The sequence below is a fragment of the Alosa pseudoharengus genome, unplaced genomic scaffold (assembly GCF_046254945.1).
Source record: "Alosa pseudoharengus isolate Yale_2024_CS ecotype anadromous, Long Island Sound unplaced genomic scaffold, YU_APseudo_1.1 YU_APseudo_1.1_scf_17, whole genome shotgun sequence".
NCBI lineage: Eukaryota > Metazoa > Chordata > Actinopteri > Clupeiformes > Clupeidae > Alosa > Alosa pseudoharengus.
The window spans coordinates 27,451,829-27,466,256 of record NW_027468640.1 but is presented as its reverse complement, the minus strand read 5'-3'; the positions used below and the strand labels follow the sequence as shown (position 1 = coordinate 27,466,256).

Here is a 14,428-nt window from a genome sequence, read left to right as displayed (position 1 = left end):
AAACAAGGCTACAGGGTACACAAACCATAGGATTGTTATGTTCTATGCCAGTGTTTCCCAAACTTTTTTTCTGGGGACCCACTTTTTAAAAATGACAGACCATCGCGACCCATTTCACTTCAGATCTAACATGCAACCTGCATGCAACCACCAATATTTAATTTATTAGACAACATAAATTGTGCTGGCGACCCAAATAAAATCTCCTGCGACCCACCTGTGGGTCGCGACCCAGTCTTTGGGAAACACTGTTCTATGCATTCACCTGTAGGTGGCATTAATTATATAGTAAGTGTACCCTGTAGCCCCGTTTTGGTTTAAAAAATGGCCGCCGTGTGAATAAGGCGAATACTCCCTTTACTTTGCTGTTTGCATCTTTTTGTACATTAAAAAACAATAGGTTTTCTCTATAGGTAGATAAGAACAAGACCTATGCTAGGACTCAAGTCATATCAAGTCAAGACCTAGAGGGCTGAAATGTGGTCAGTTCAAAGATGATTGTTATCCGGTAGAAAAAGAAAAGAATAATCTAGCCTTTGTAACTTTGTGTCAGTACATCACACAGTTATTCTAATTGTTTTCCAACAGTGTCTCAGCTTTCCAAAAGAGAGCAGGCATTTGATTATTGGCTAAAGTATGTAAGAGCAATGCCAAGTCAAAATGGGGCAAAAGTATAATTTATAATTGCTCAGATTTGCAAAAGAAAAAATTTGACGCATGGCACTGACAATTCAATAATGGGCCTATTCACCACCTCTGAGCATCTACTAATCTGGACCTTAGGGGTGAATGAGAGGATGCTTAAATGCTTTTCCCCAACATTTTTGAATACAGATGCAATGATTAATGCATCCATGGCCAGGATATAATGATATAATATGACATGATTTTAAAAGTGACCTACAGTATAACGATAGGCTATGCAATACACTTTAATTTGTTTAGTGCTAATAAAATGATTAAGCCTATTTGGAGAGTGAGATGTTTAGAATGTGACCATATGTCAGTCATCGTGTGAACGAAAGTATGTATATATAGGCTACTTGTTCTGAGCAAGTGTTGTCAATGAACAGGCTGTGAAACTGTTGGCTAAGTTACAGTCATGAACAACTTATGCTAATTATCTGGGAAACATTCTATAGCAGCAGTCACGTTGTCATTGTTTGTGTCAAACAAGTTGTGGATTTGTTGTAACATTAAAAGATGACTTACTCTGTGCTGAAACCATGAACTGATGCTCGAAGCTCCAAGGTGAACGAAACTTGGAAGAAGTAAGTAACAGGTTCACGTTGAATAATTCACGTTCAACAATTCCAGGATACGCGTTTTTCATTGGTTGTTGCGTTAAATCTTACCCAGATACAATAGAGCTTTTTTGATTGGCTATTGTGTAGCCCTCTCGTTATTTTTGATTGGCTGATAAGTGGCAGGCTCAACTTCAGGGGAGACGCGCTTGATTCCTGCCTGTTTCATAGTGAGAGCGGCGCGGCCAGAGACATTTTGGGCGCTGCGGCAGCATATTAAATACTTGAGACACTTGAGAGCCCTGCAAAAGTCAGGCCAATAAATGGCTGAGGTAGTTCTGTTTGACCTAAGTATGCAAGTGGCATAGTGGTGCAAGTTATGTAAGAGCAGCAGAAGTGTGTTCAGAAGTGTTTTCAGGACAACAACAACAGTTGCAAAGTGTGGAAAGTGTGCAAAGTGGAGTAGTGCAAGGCAGACATTGTGGGTCCAAAGTCCAGGATGTTATGTAGCTGAGGGTGGAGGGGGGAGAGAGTTCAGCATCCTAACAGCCTGGTGTATGAAGCTGTTGGTGAGTCTGGTGGTGCGGGAGCGCAGGCTTCTGTACCTCTTCCCAGAGGGCAGGAGATCAAACAAATTGTGAGCGGGGTGACTTGCATCACTCACAATTGTGGTCGCCTTGCGGGTGAGGTGGGAGGTGTAAATGTCCTTCAGGGAGGGGAGTGAAGCACCAATAATCCTTCCAGCTGTGTTCACTATGCGCTGCAGGGCTTTCCTGTTGTATTCAGTGCAGCTTCCGCCCCACACAGCGATACAGCTGGAGAGGATGCTCTCAATGGTGCCTCGGTAGAATGTGGTCATGATGGCTGGTGGAGCACTTGCTCGCCTGAGTTTCCGCAGGAAGTACAGGCGGCGCTGAGCTTTCTTCGCCAGTGATGCAGTGTTGGTGGTCCAGGAGAGGTCTTCACTGATGTGCACCCCAAGGAACTTGGTGCTGAACATTGTGTGACATATTGTGTTAGAAAAAAGGTCTGAAATTCCTAATATTGTATAGGATAAACCAACATGACTTTTTCACATAGGTCTCTGTTTATCAAGGTCACCGAGTACTGTTGGTACGAAAACCCCCCTGAAAACAATCGGTTCTACCTAGCTTGAGTAGAAGTATATTTTTTTCCCGTGAGGGAAATTTGGTCTCTGCATTTATCCCAATCTGTGAATTAGTGAAACACAGTGAGCACACAGGGAAGCACGCACTAATCCCGACACAATGAGCTGCATGCTACAGTTAGGTGCTTTGCTCAAGGGCACTTCAGCCGTTCCTACTGGTCGGGGTTTGAACCGGCAACCCTCCAGTGACAAGTCCAAAGCCCTAACCAGTAGGCCTGTGAGTTGCTGTAGCCAACAGGCAGCTACAGTGCTACACTCTCAGGGGCAAGATGTGGACTCATGAACCGACTGTTTTTTTTTTTTTTCTTAGCCTACCGACAGTACTCGGTGACCTCACGGAGATCTATGTAAAAAATCATTGGAATTCTAAATAGTATTTCAGTGATGTCTGTTGCCTGAGTGTAACTATTATGCTATTATGCTTTTTAGATCTTTTCTGTCAATAAATTATGGCAGACATTTTCGGGGGTTGGCATTTTGGTAGTTGAGTTGGACCTTGCAGGTTCAGTGCTATTCAGAATATCATTGTGGATTAGATGCAGAACAGAACTCATGACTGGACCAAAAAATTGCAAACATCTGAATATGATGTGCAATGCTTGCAAAACAAGGAAACAGCAAAACAAAGAACAAGATGTTTTGTCATCTGTACATCATGTGCTGATATTTATGTTGAAAGGGAAGTGAAAGTAACAAATTGTCAGATAAACTAGATGTACCGCAAATCGGTACAAAATATCCTGTACATTCATGTACGCAAAAGTAAATCACGCTTGTCAATTTGTCCCCATCTCCTACTCCAGCCCATACTCTTGCAACTTTTGTGTATGTAAATGAGTGTGTGCATACACTGTAAAACCCGACAAGTTAATTGAACTCAAAAAAATTGGTGAAACCGATTACACAAAAAAATTTAAGTAATAGTAACTCAGTTTTGCTAAGTCAAAGAAACTTACCTTTTTTAATTAGTCTTCACTAGCAAATTTTGAGTGTGTTCAACAAGGTTTTTTTAAGTTAAAGAAACATCAACTACATGAGTTCACGGTAATTAATCAAATTAAGCTTAGATAGCTTAATTGGATTTATTGATGTCAGCCTGAAATATTTCATTTTGCTTCAACCAATTCTTTAAATTAAATTTAAAACTTAAAAGTTTTAATTTCCAGAAAGTTGAACAAACTTGTCCATTTTGATTAGTTTCAACTAAGGACTTGAAAGAAAATTATTAAAAGGTTGACAAAGGCCAGTGAAATTCTTCTTAATCTTTTATTTTCATGTAAACCATGGAAACAAATACAGGTTGGAGTTCAGAACAGGGCTGTAGTGGAGGCTAAATTCAAATAAACACAGTTTAGATCAAGGGCATAAAGACTAGATAGATAGATCGATAGATAGATAGATAGATAGATACTTTATGACAAATGCCTGACCAATGCTAGGAAATTCAACAATCATTTCAATCCAAAACAACAGGAGTCTTCTTTGGGCAGAGGGATGTATTTGCACTGTTCGTGCTGATCAGAATGAGTTCAACAGTAAGGTCCTCAATATCTGGGAACTCCGATTGAGAGACCTGAAGAAATGAACAAAGAACAATTGTGTGTTAATTGAATATCTAATTGGCATTACATGTCAAGTGATACCATGTCATATTAAGTTTAACATTTTATCTTCAAACTTTTCCAGGGCAGTTGCATTATTGAAATAATTACTTGAAATAATACTAATAATAGTAACTTCCCTGGAGTTTCTTGGAAAACAAACAGAAAAACAAAAGCTTGAAATGTAACTCCAGCGTTAATCGACACATAGCCCTGTTGTTCGAGGTCATGGCTGTTCGTAAGAATAAAATTAAAAGAATTAAAAAAATTGGTGCAACATAGACTGAGTAGACGTGGCCCAGCAGCTATTGATAACCTACCAGGGAATTTGGCTTTAGTTTCAGTTCAGTTCAAATGCCTTGTTAGGTTAGTTTAAAGGGGTGGTTCAGGATTTTGGACATAGGACCTCATTTCCAAGTTACCAAGTGTGATATTACATTAATACACAGGATTAGGTGTTATAATCCCTTGTGCCAAGATCCAAGATAAAAACACAAGTTGGAGACCGTTTTCAACACGTTTCATCCAGTCCTTCTAGTTGCAGAGTTCGCAGGTGCTAGGCTGGCGCGAGTCAACAGTATGTGTAAGCCTGCCACTAAAAACAGTCTTACCCACTCCATAGTACACCGAGGCAAATAAATATAACGCCTGAATAGACGAGGACTGGATGAAACGTGTTAAAAACGGTCTCCACTGAGAAATATCACACTTGCTAACTTGGAAATTAGGTCCTATGTCCAAAATCCTGAACCACCCATTTAAGCTGCTGGACCAGTATTTGCTTTATGTTGTACTCAATTTTCTCATTGTTTTTCATTCTAATAGCATGCGTTGACCTCGAAACAACAGGCCATGGGTCGCTTAATGCCACAGTTACGCTTTAACTGTCATGTCAATAGAAAACATACTTACTTACATCCCATGTCTTTAGAAAAGTGGCATCATCCTCATGGAGGTAGAAAGGAAGGCCACGGAGCGCTACAGCACGTCGGATATTTACATCTGAGGATCCCTGCATGAGAAAACATGGAGTCAAGCCAGTTAATAACTACAAAATGCAATTCAGTAGGATTACTTTTCTTTGATAGTACAGCTTCTAAAACCAAAGCATTCTTTTTATCTTAAGTCCATGGAGGAGTTGTAATCTACAAGACCTCTGCTTTCAAAGGGGGTCAAGCACTTGAATATAAGTCAAAGTATGTGGAAACAGGGCCATTGTTAGTAGGCGGTGTGCAATTTCGAGCAAAAACTCAAAATAGGGGGGTAAGTGTAAAGATTTAAAACACATTTGGTCAGAACCACACATGAAATGAATCTATTCCAAGTATTTGTACAAAAGAAATGCTTACCTGGGATTCCAACATGATTGCAGGCCACCACCGAACCAATAGGCTATGTCTGCGGGGAAGGACGTCTGATATGATCTCCTTCCTTCTCAATGCCAATGTTGTTTGCATCAACTTCTGAATCTGTGAATTGAAGGACGAATACACATTTGAACATACTGACAATCTCTATTAGGACAATCCACCATCTCATGATGTCGCTTTAAATGCCACTTTAAATGCATCCTTAAATGGCCGAGAACAGTTTGCACATTAAATGGTTGTTTTCACCTACACAGCTGACATGCGAATAATACACATTCTGACTGAGCATGAACTGTGTGTGACCGTGTCAAATGAATTTAGGCTACTGACTTAAAGGAAAATTCCGGTTTTTAGCACTTTAAGGCCCTTTTCTGGTTTGTTTTGGATGAACTAGAGTGGTGGACCCCGAAATTTTGACGATTGGTCCTGTCTCGACTTTTCTGACTCGTTTTGAATCGCCTTTTCACTTCTCAGGGTGGCTGGCAATGGGCATACTGTAGTAGGCTACTCAAACATGTCCTAAAACAACCCTTAACGTTCGTTTTCAAAACTGTGCAACTCACCGAGTGGTTAGTGGTGTTCGTTGATGTTCCAAAACAAGTAGCTTAGCGAAATACAGTTTCTGTCGTCTTTTATTTGGCATTTTGTAAAATCCCATTGATTTCTGTTGGAAGACTCATTGCATGCTGCGCCACTGTCTATGCTTCAGGTTCAAATACGAATCATACATTGCGCCGATATATTTGCTTTTAATAGTCAACGAACTCCACTAACCACTCGGTGAGTTGCACAGTTTTGAAAACGAACGTTAAGGGTTGTTTTAGGACATGTTTGAGTATAGCCTACTACAGTATGCCCATTGCCAGCCACCCTGAGAAGTGAAAAGGCGATTCAAAACGAGTCAGAAAAGTCGAGACAGGACCAATCGTCAAAATGTCGTGTCCACCACTCTGGTTCATCCAAAACAAACCAGAAAAGGGCCTTAAAGTGCTAAAAACCGGAATTTCCCTTTAAATGTGCAGACAGTCAGTAACATGACAGGACTAACGTTAATGGAGGAAACATTGCTAACATGCTGTAAACTATAATGTTGCAGGACCTGTGCCCTGTTATCAAGCAGTGCACCACAAAGCTTGCACTTCCAAGCTATTGTGTTAAATAGTGCTAACGGGGTTTAATTTCATATTCATATTAAGTTCATATTTTTAGTACTCACATTGGCAAATTGAGTTAGATCGCTGGCTGATCCAGCAAGTGCTGGCATACAGCAGCCAAATTCTTAGCTGCTAGTGCTAGCTAGTTCTAACTGGATAAAGTTACGTCATGTAGCCTAAGACAATATTTTCAAACATTCGGGTTTTTAAACAATATGATAAAGGACGTGCTTTAGGGTCAGCACCTCACTTTTCCACTTACGTTTAATTGCGGGTTTTCTCTCTTCTCGTCGTCTCCTCTCTCGTGTCTATTTTCACCGCTCTTGTTCTCGTCTCTTGTCATCTGGTGGTCGACCGTTGCCGGCGTCGCTTGTCACTCGGCGTTGGCTAGTTGGTGCTGTACACAAGGTCCACGTATAAGATCCGCCTACAAATTTGCTACAATTTGCGTGGGGAAGTTTCCCACGCTTTCTATTTTTTCAAATGACTTAAAGCGGATGAGTGCTGTCAACTTAAAAGTTCAAATTTGTTCAAGTAACACAGACGATTAGAGTACTATTAACTTTTTTTCATTTTTGAGTGTTTACAAATCAAAAACATTGTTTTACTTGTACTGTTCGGTTTTACAGTGTAGTGTGTGTTTGTTTTTGTGTATATGTGTGCTTCTGTGTGTGTGTGTGTGTGTGTTTGTTTGCTTGCTTGTGAGTGAAAAAATCCTAGTCCCTATGGTTCTCGAGATATTCACAGAAAACGGTGTCCGGCCCACCCTTCTTTCTGGGAGGACCAGTGTGGCGGGTGGGCGGCGGATCAAAATGACAAACAATGGTTCCGTGTCATCCTTGTGGGGCTACATGCCCACCAAGTTTCATGCAGCCTGGACTTTCAGTGTCCTGGGAATCATTGACACAAAATTACTGAAGATGAATTTCAAATAAAAAAAAAAAAATAATCGCTAGTCAATCGTGGTCATAACTAGATGTACCGCAGAGCGGTACAAAATATGACCGCCGCCCAGTCCAGCACATTTTTTCCACAAAAAGAAATCACGCTGAAAGGCCTATATGATTCTAACTGTCTCACTAAATTGCATTATCCACACTCAATTCTCACTGGTATCTGCTAGACAACAAGTACCAAAACATGATTAGTTCATAGATTTCACATGTAAAATTCATTTTATACAACCCCACCTCCATCTTGCCTGTTTATAATTCTGAGAAATTCTTGATTGTTTGTGTTATGTTTATGTTATGTGTGTGTGTGTGTGTGTGTGTGTGTGAGTGTGTGTGAGTGTGTGTGTGTGTGTGTGGGTGTGCGTGCGTACTTGTGTTTGTGCCTGCATATGTGCCTGTGCATGCAAGCGTACATATGTCTACTGTGTGAGTATGTGTCATACGTATGATTACTGTGAATGTATGTGTGTGTGTGTGTGTATCTGTGCACATGTGTGCACATGAAATGGGTTAACATGACCCCTGGAGGCAAACGGAAGAAAATGGTCATCCTAGGCCCTACAGTTCTCAAGATATTCACAGAGAACTGTGTCTGCCCTACCCTCCTTCCGGGGGGTCCAGTCCAGCTGGGGGGCTACAGATCAAAACGAAAAATGATGGTTCCATGCTATCCATGTGGGGGTACATGCCCACCAAGTTTCGTGTACCCCAGTCTTTCAGTGTCCCGGGAATCCTTGTTGGTGTATGTCACTAAATGTACACATAAATTATTTTATTGTAAGGCCCCCCATGAACAAAAGTACACAAAACTTGGCATGCATTCGGAGGGTGTCATAATGATCCTACACTTTTAATTTCGTGCAGTTTTGACCTTGTCAGCCAGATATATTGTGATGAAAACACCTAATTTTTTGCTTTTTAATTTTTAACTAGGTGGCGCTATACATGAAATAAGTGGTAATGGGATGGGTTGACATGCCCCCTTAAGACCAACATACATTTAAAAGATGGACCTCCTAGGCCCTACGGTTCTCGAGATATTCACAGAAAACTGTCTCCGGCCACCTACAGGCCAGTTGGTGTATAGTAACATAAATTAATTTATTGTGTGGCCCCCCATGAACGGAATTCCACAAAATTTGGCGTGCATACAGAGGGTGTCATAATGATCCTACACTTCCAATTTCGTGCAGTTTTGACTATGTTAGTTCACAGATACCTTCAATTACAACACCTCATTTTTACTTTTTTGTGTTTAACTAGGTGGCGCTATACATGAAATGAGTGGTTATGGAATGGGTTGACATGGCCCCTTGAGATCAACATACAAAAAAAAAATGGTCCTCCTAAACCCCACGGTTTTCGAGATATTCACAGAAAACTGTGTCTGCCCTACCCTCCTTTCGGGGGGTCCAGTCAAGCGGGGGGGTTACAGATCAAAACGAAAAACGATGGTTCCATGCTATCCATGTGGGGTTACATGCCCACCAAGTTTCGTGTACCCCGGTCTTTCAGTGTCCCGGGACTCATTGACGGAAATTTGGGCATGCGAAAAAGAAAAAAAAAGAAAAAAATAAATAAATAAATAAAAAATCTGACTAAACCTATATGACCGCCGCTTCGCTGCGCGGCGGTCATAATTAATACTCAAGTAAACTAGGTCCCAGATACCTGAAACTACTACTGAAGTGTAACTAAGTATTTGTACTTCATTACTTTCCACTAGTGTTAATTTCATCAGACGAGACGAGATGAAATATGTTCGTCAACGACCTTTTTTCCTAAGACGAAGACGAGACTGCACCAATGTCCTGAAACACTGACTAAGACTATATTAACATGTATTATTGTTGACGAAAAAAGACAAGACTATAATGTTTTGGATGAAATAAGAACTAAGATAAAATGAGAAGACAGAATACACTTTCAAAATATTCCAAAAGAGTTCATGCGCATCAGCTTTCCTGTAGGCTAGGCTACGTGCTGTTGCTGCAACCCTGTGGTTACAACATAAAACTTCTTGGAGCAAGAACACCGGAGACTTCTGCCAGAGTTAACAAGCTACTGTAAGAATTAACATCCCCCAGAATGTTGTATCAAAATGTTCAGCAAGTAATGTCAACTATTTAACTAGTTACACTGATGAAGCAAACTTCACTAGCAAGTAAGCTAATGACGCTAATATGGAAAGTTTGGAGAATGTGTGGCGTTTGGGCGCATATCGCCATCTAGTGTAGCGGAGTAAACATTCGTACTTGGGTCTACAAAAGGGGTTTTCTTTCGTCATGTAAACAAAGATAAGATAAGATAAGAAGATAAGAAGCTTTATTGTCATTGCACACAAGATACAATGAAATTCAGTTTGGCAGCAATCCCTCAGCTATGATCAGTATAAATAAATGAATATGTATAAAAATCTGTGTAAAAATCTGTGTAAAAATCAGTAACAACAAACAACAACAGGTTAAAGTGCAGATAAGATTGCAGTATGTTCATGGTTCAGCAGTCCGTTCACTGCCATGGGAAAGAAGCTGTGTTTGAGTCTGTTTGTGCGGGCTTGTATTACACTGAGTCTGCCAGACGGGAGTTTGGTGAAAAGAGAGTGACCTGGGTGAGTGGGATCACTCTGTATTTTTGTGGCCCGTTGGAGGAGACGGCTCGAGTAGACCTCATCCAGACTTGGGAGTGGGGAACCAACGATCCACTGAGCCGTCTTGGTGACTTTGTTCAATCGTCTCCTCTCTGCTGCAGTGCAGCTGGCGTACCATACTGTGCATCCAAAAGTCAGGACACTCTCTATTGTGCAGTGGTAGAAGTTCCTCAGCAAAGGTGGAGGGAGATTGCTTCTCCTCAGCGTTCTCAGGAAGAAGAGACGCTGCTGGGCTTTTTTGATGATGTGGGTGGTGTTCACAGTCCAGCTTAGGTCCTTTGAGATGTACAGGCCAAGGAACTTAAAATCCGTGACACTCTCAACCTCCTCCCCATTGATGCTCAGGCCGGAGTGCTGTGTGGTCCTTGACTTCCGGAAATCAATGATGATTTCTTAGGTCTTCTTGGTGTTGAGGTTGAGGTGGTTATCACTGCACCAGGCGTCCAGCGTCAGGACCTCTTCTCTGTATGGTGCCTCATCATTGTTGCTGATCAGCCCTACAACGGTCGTGTCGTCTGCAAATTTGATAAGAGTGTTGGATCTGTGGGTGGCGACACAGTTGTACCTGGACCTGTAGGCGAACTGATGTTGATCAAGGCTGGGCGGAATATAGGTCTTGATAAGCTGTAACACCAGTCGCTCCATGCATTTCATGATCACTGGCGTCAGGGCCACAGGCCGGTAGTCATTCAACCCTGTGATGGCAGAGGTTTTGGGCACGGGAATTATGGTGGCAGTTTTCAGACAGGCGGGGACTGAGAAGATGTTAGTGAATACTGCAGCAAGCTGTACCATCTGGTCCCGGTGCTTTGCTGATGTCGATGCCACGCAGGACCCGCAATACCTGGGGCCTCATGTACAAAGACTTGCGTGGATTTCATACTAAAACATTGTGTACGTGCAAACCTGAAAAGTAGCGTACGCACAAAAAAATCCTGATTTATGAAACTGTGCGTACGCAGCATTCCACGCAGCCTTTCTTTGTTCATCCCAATTAACGTGAAATTAAGCGTACATGCACGAGCATTACACTCCACCCTCTCTTCTCCCTCAATCACACTCATTTTAATATGCTAACTAGAAGGCCACTCGAGAGCGCAGACCTCCGCGAAGACAAAATGGCCTATCCCGCAATATTAATAACAATGAAAACTCATTTGTGGATCGATCCATTCATACTCGAACCTGCTCCAAAGTTTAATAATTGAAATCAAATTAATAAAAAAATAAAAAAAATATCTCCAGCGAATGCGAGGTAGAAGTGTTTATCCGACAAAATGTCAATAATCGTATGTCTTTATCATCTGTAATTAATAACAAAAAAAAATCAGTAGTGGCAGAGCGTAGCAGTGGCTAGCTATAGGGTCAGAGACCGTGGTAGAATTATTGGTCAGTCTGCAAGTAGGTGACAGGGTTCGCATAACTGGGTTTGATGTATTTGAACCATTACAACACAACTGCATTAATTAAAAAAAACATTACATCAATCGTGTCCAAGTAGGCTACCACGCATCGCGCACTCGAGGTGGAATAAACAAAGTTGATCCAGGCCACGTCGCCACAACATTACGATTTCTGGATCATATCCCTATATTTGCACACAAGTGTGACAACAATAATGCGAATGCTTACTCGAGGAAAGTCAAAGTATCCTATGCAGTCAATCACACTAAGGGAAATAGCTTATATCCGCGCTTATTAGTCAGCCTATCTATTCTATCTATATGTGTAGGCTATAGGTTTCACATTCCCTTTTAATTCGTATCCTCTAATAAGTCTACAGTTGTCATCACAGATAGGTTGTTGCATAACTTAGTAGAATTTGAGCATGTTGCATGTCCATTTATATAGAAACATAGGCCTACTTTCGAAGTCATTCGAATCATTTTTAATAACCCACGTTTCACAATATACTGTGCAAATAAAGGCCTATATAGACTCGCGATCAACTAATGTTGTTGCGCTGCATTGCCTCTAAGTGTCGCCAACTGACGATACACATTGGAAATGTGCGTACGCCAGACATGAAGTTTGCGTGGAGGACCGCACATTCTCACGTTCAAGTCAGTCTTCGTACATCCGGACGTGAGCGTGAGAAGTGGCGTACGCAGCATTTTTGTACGTACGCAAGCTTTGTACATGAGGCCCCAGATGTTGTTGGATCGTGGGAGGCTGGTCATGCTCTGATGGTGTCAGCAGTATGTCCTCTGGCTGTCTGCTGTTGTCCTCAAAGCGTGAGAAAAAGGTGTTGAGCTGGTCCAGTAGAGAGGAGTCAGCAGGAGAGGTGGTCTTGTGGCGTTGCTTATAGTCTGTGATGTTCTGGATGCCTCGCCACATGGAGTGAGGGTTGTTTTCTCTGAATTTGGCCTCTTTAGCAGCCTTGATGCCTCTGTTCAGGTCCATTCTAGCTTCCTTGTAGGCCTCCCTGTCTCCCGACCTCAGTGCTGAATCCAGGGATGGATTACTGCACGGGCCTACCGGGCCCAGGCCCAGGGGCCCAAGGGGTCAGGGGGCCCTGAAGCCCAATCCTTTGCATGGAATCATTGCCTCAGTATCAACAAATCAGGATGTAGGCTTTGAATCTGATTGAATTTAGTATTGGCCATCCCCAAAATGCACCAGAATACAGGAAATCACATCAAACAAATAATTTTTTTTCTGGGGGAGGACCCCCAACCCCCACTCCCACATAACAATTAGTGGGGGGGCCCTTAATACATCTGGGCCCAGGGGCCCGAAAGTTCATAATCCGCCCATGGCTGAATCCCTGGTCTGGAGCAGTGCTCTGACAGTGGCGTTGAACCACGGTTTTTGGTTGGGGAATGTTTTAACTTGTTTCTTCATTGTTACATTGTCCATGCAGAAGCTGATGTATGACAGTACAGAGGAAGTGTGGAGCTCAATGTCTGGTTGTTCAAAGAGCTCCCACATGGTGTCCTCAAAACAGTCCTGTAAGGATAGTGTTGCATCCTCAGTCCAGCACTGCACTGAATTGTGCTGTGGCTTTGATCTGCAGATGAGAGGCCTGTAAGCCGGTATTAGAAACAGGGAAAGATGGTCTGAATGTCCAAGGTGGGGTCCTAATGACAGTGGTCCAGACAGTCAAATCCCCTAGCCGAGCTTTAGTAGCTCGACTTAATAATTGTGCATGTAAACATACTGACTGACAAAAAGTCAGAATGAGTAATTATAACTGAGAAGCCCTGTGGACATAAAGTATCGAGGGAAAATTGAGATTGTGAAATGGTAATCAGAAGTAATTTGTTATTTAAAAAAATTCTAAAATGATACCTTGAGTTCCCTTTTGACTAAAACTAAAATAACGAAAATTACTTTTAGTCAACTAAAACTTGACTAACAAAAATTATATTTAAATGACTAAATATGACAAAAACTAAAAAGACTAAGACTAAATTAAAAATAGGTGACAAAATTAACATTTTCCACCTCTGCCAACCACCAATCGTGCACCAGTGACAGCTGTCATCAAAAAGAATAGGACTATATGACATGTCAGCGTACTTAAAGATAGGATCTATTAGAAACTTTAGACTTTAAAACCTTTCCTTTTTTTCTCTTAAACTGCTCATCTTTTTTTGTTTTTAACCTGTAGCACTTTGAGATCTATGATGAAAAGTGCATTATAAATAAAATGTATTATTATTGCTAAGGACTTTATTTTCAACACTTTATTTTTATCAACACCATCAGGCCGTTTTTTAAAAGTAAATGTTCCAATCAATGATCTAGGCAGCACGTTTTCTTCTCTCTCCTTCATTTTACAGTCTATTTTTTACTGACTAGAACGGCTCGGGGTCAAAGGTCATACGGAATCGATTAATCTGCACTAATTTTTTTAATCAGTTATTTTTTCTCAAATTAATTAATCGAAATGAATCAGTTATTTTGACAGCCCTAGTAATAAGTAAAGACAGAATTATTGTGTTTTCATCAGCTTATGAAATGAGCACTTGAGGAGAGTGGGCACTTTCTGTGGTGTTGTGCCTCCGTAAATATCTATTAGTCCAAACTGACAAACCATCATGTTTTCATGTTTCATGTTTTTATGGCACTTAATGGATATAAATACCAAGCAATTAATGTGACAAGAGCTAGACAGACAGACAGACAAATGTGGTTAAAAACATTGGTTCCAGACAGTCTGTTTAACCTGCACCAACTTAACTGGTGTCATTGTCATCTCATCTTCAACATAATCTAACCTCAAGTGTTTGTGCTTATCAAAACAGATCTATGATAGGAGAGAGAATAATATGACCACACAAAT

The 14,428-nt window shown here is 41.3% G+C and overlaps 1 long non-coding RNA gene across 4 annotated transcripts; it reads right to left on the bottom strand.

The window, feature by feature from the left end:
- Window positions 1–3,659: 3,659 nt before the first annotated feature.
- On the bottom strand, window positions 3,660–6,935 carry LOC143127594 (uncharacterized). 4 transcript variants are annotated; one of them, XR_012987654.1, is made up of 4 exons: window positions 6,800–6,935; window positions 5,363–5,482; window positions 4,926–5,025; window positions 3,660–3,985 (listed from the first exon to the last, which is right to left on the bottom strand). It is a non-coding gene; the product is annotated as an uncharacterized LOC143127594 (long non-coding RNA). The 4 variants fall into 4 exon arrangements; XR_012987657.1 differs by having other exon boundaries at window positions 4,930–5,025; XR_012987655.1 differs by lacking the exon at window positions 6,800–6,935 and adding an exon at window positions 5,947–6,217.
- Window positions 6,936–14,428: the final 7,493 nt, after the last annotated feature.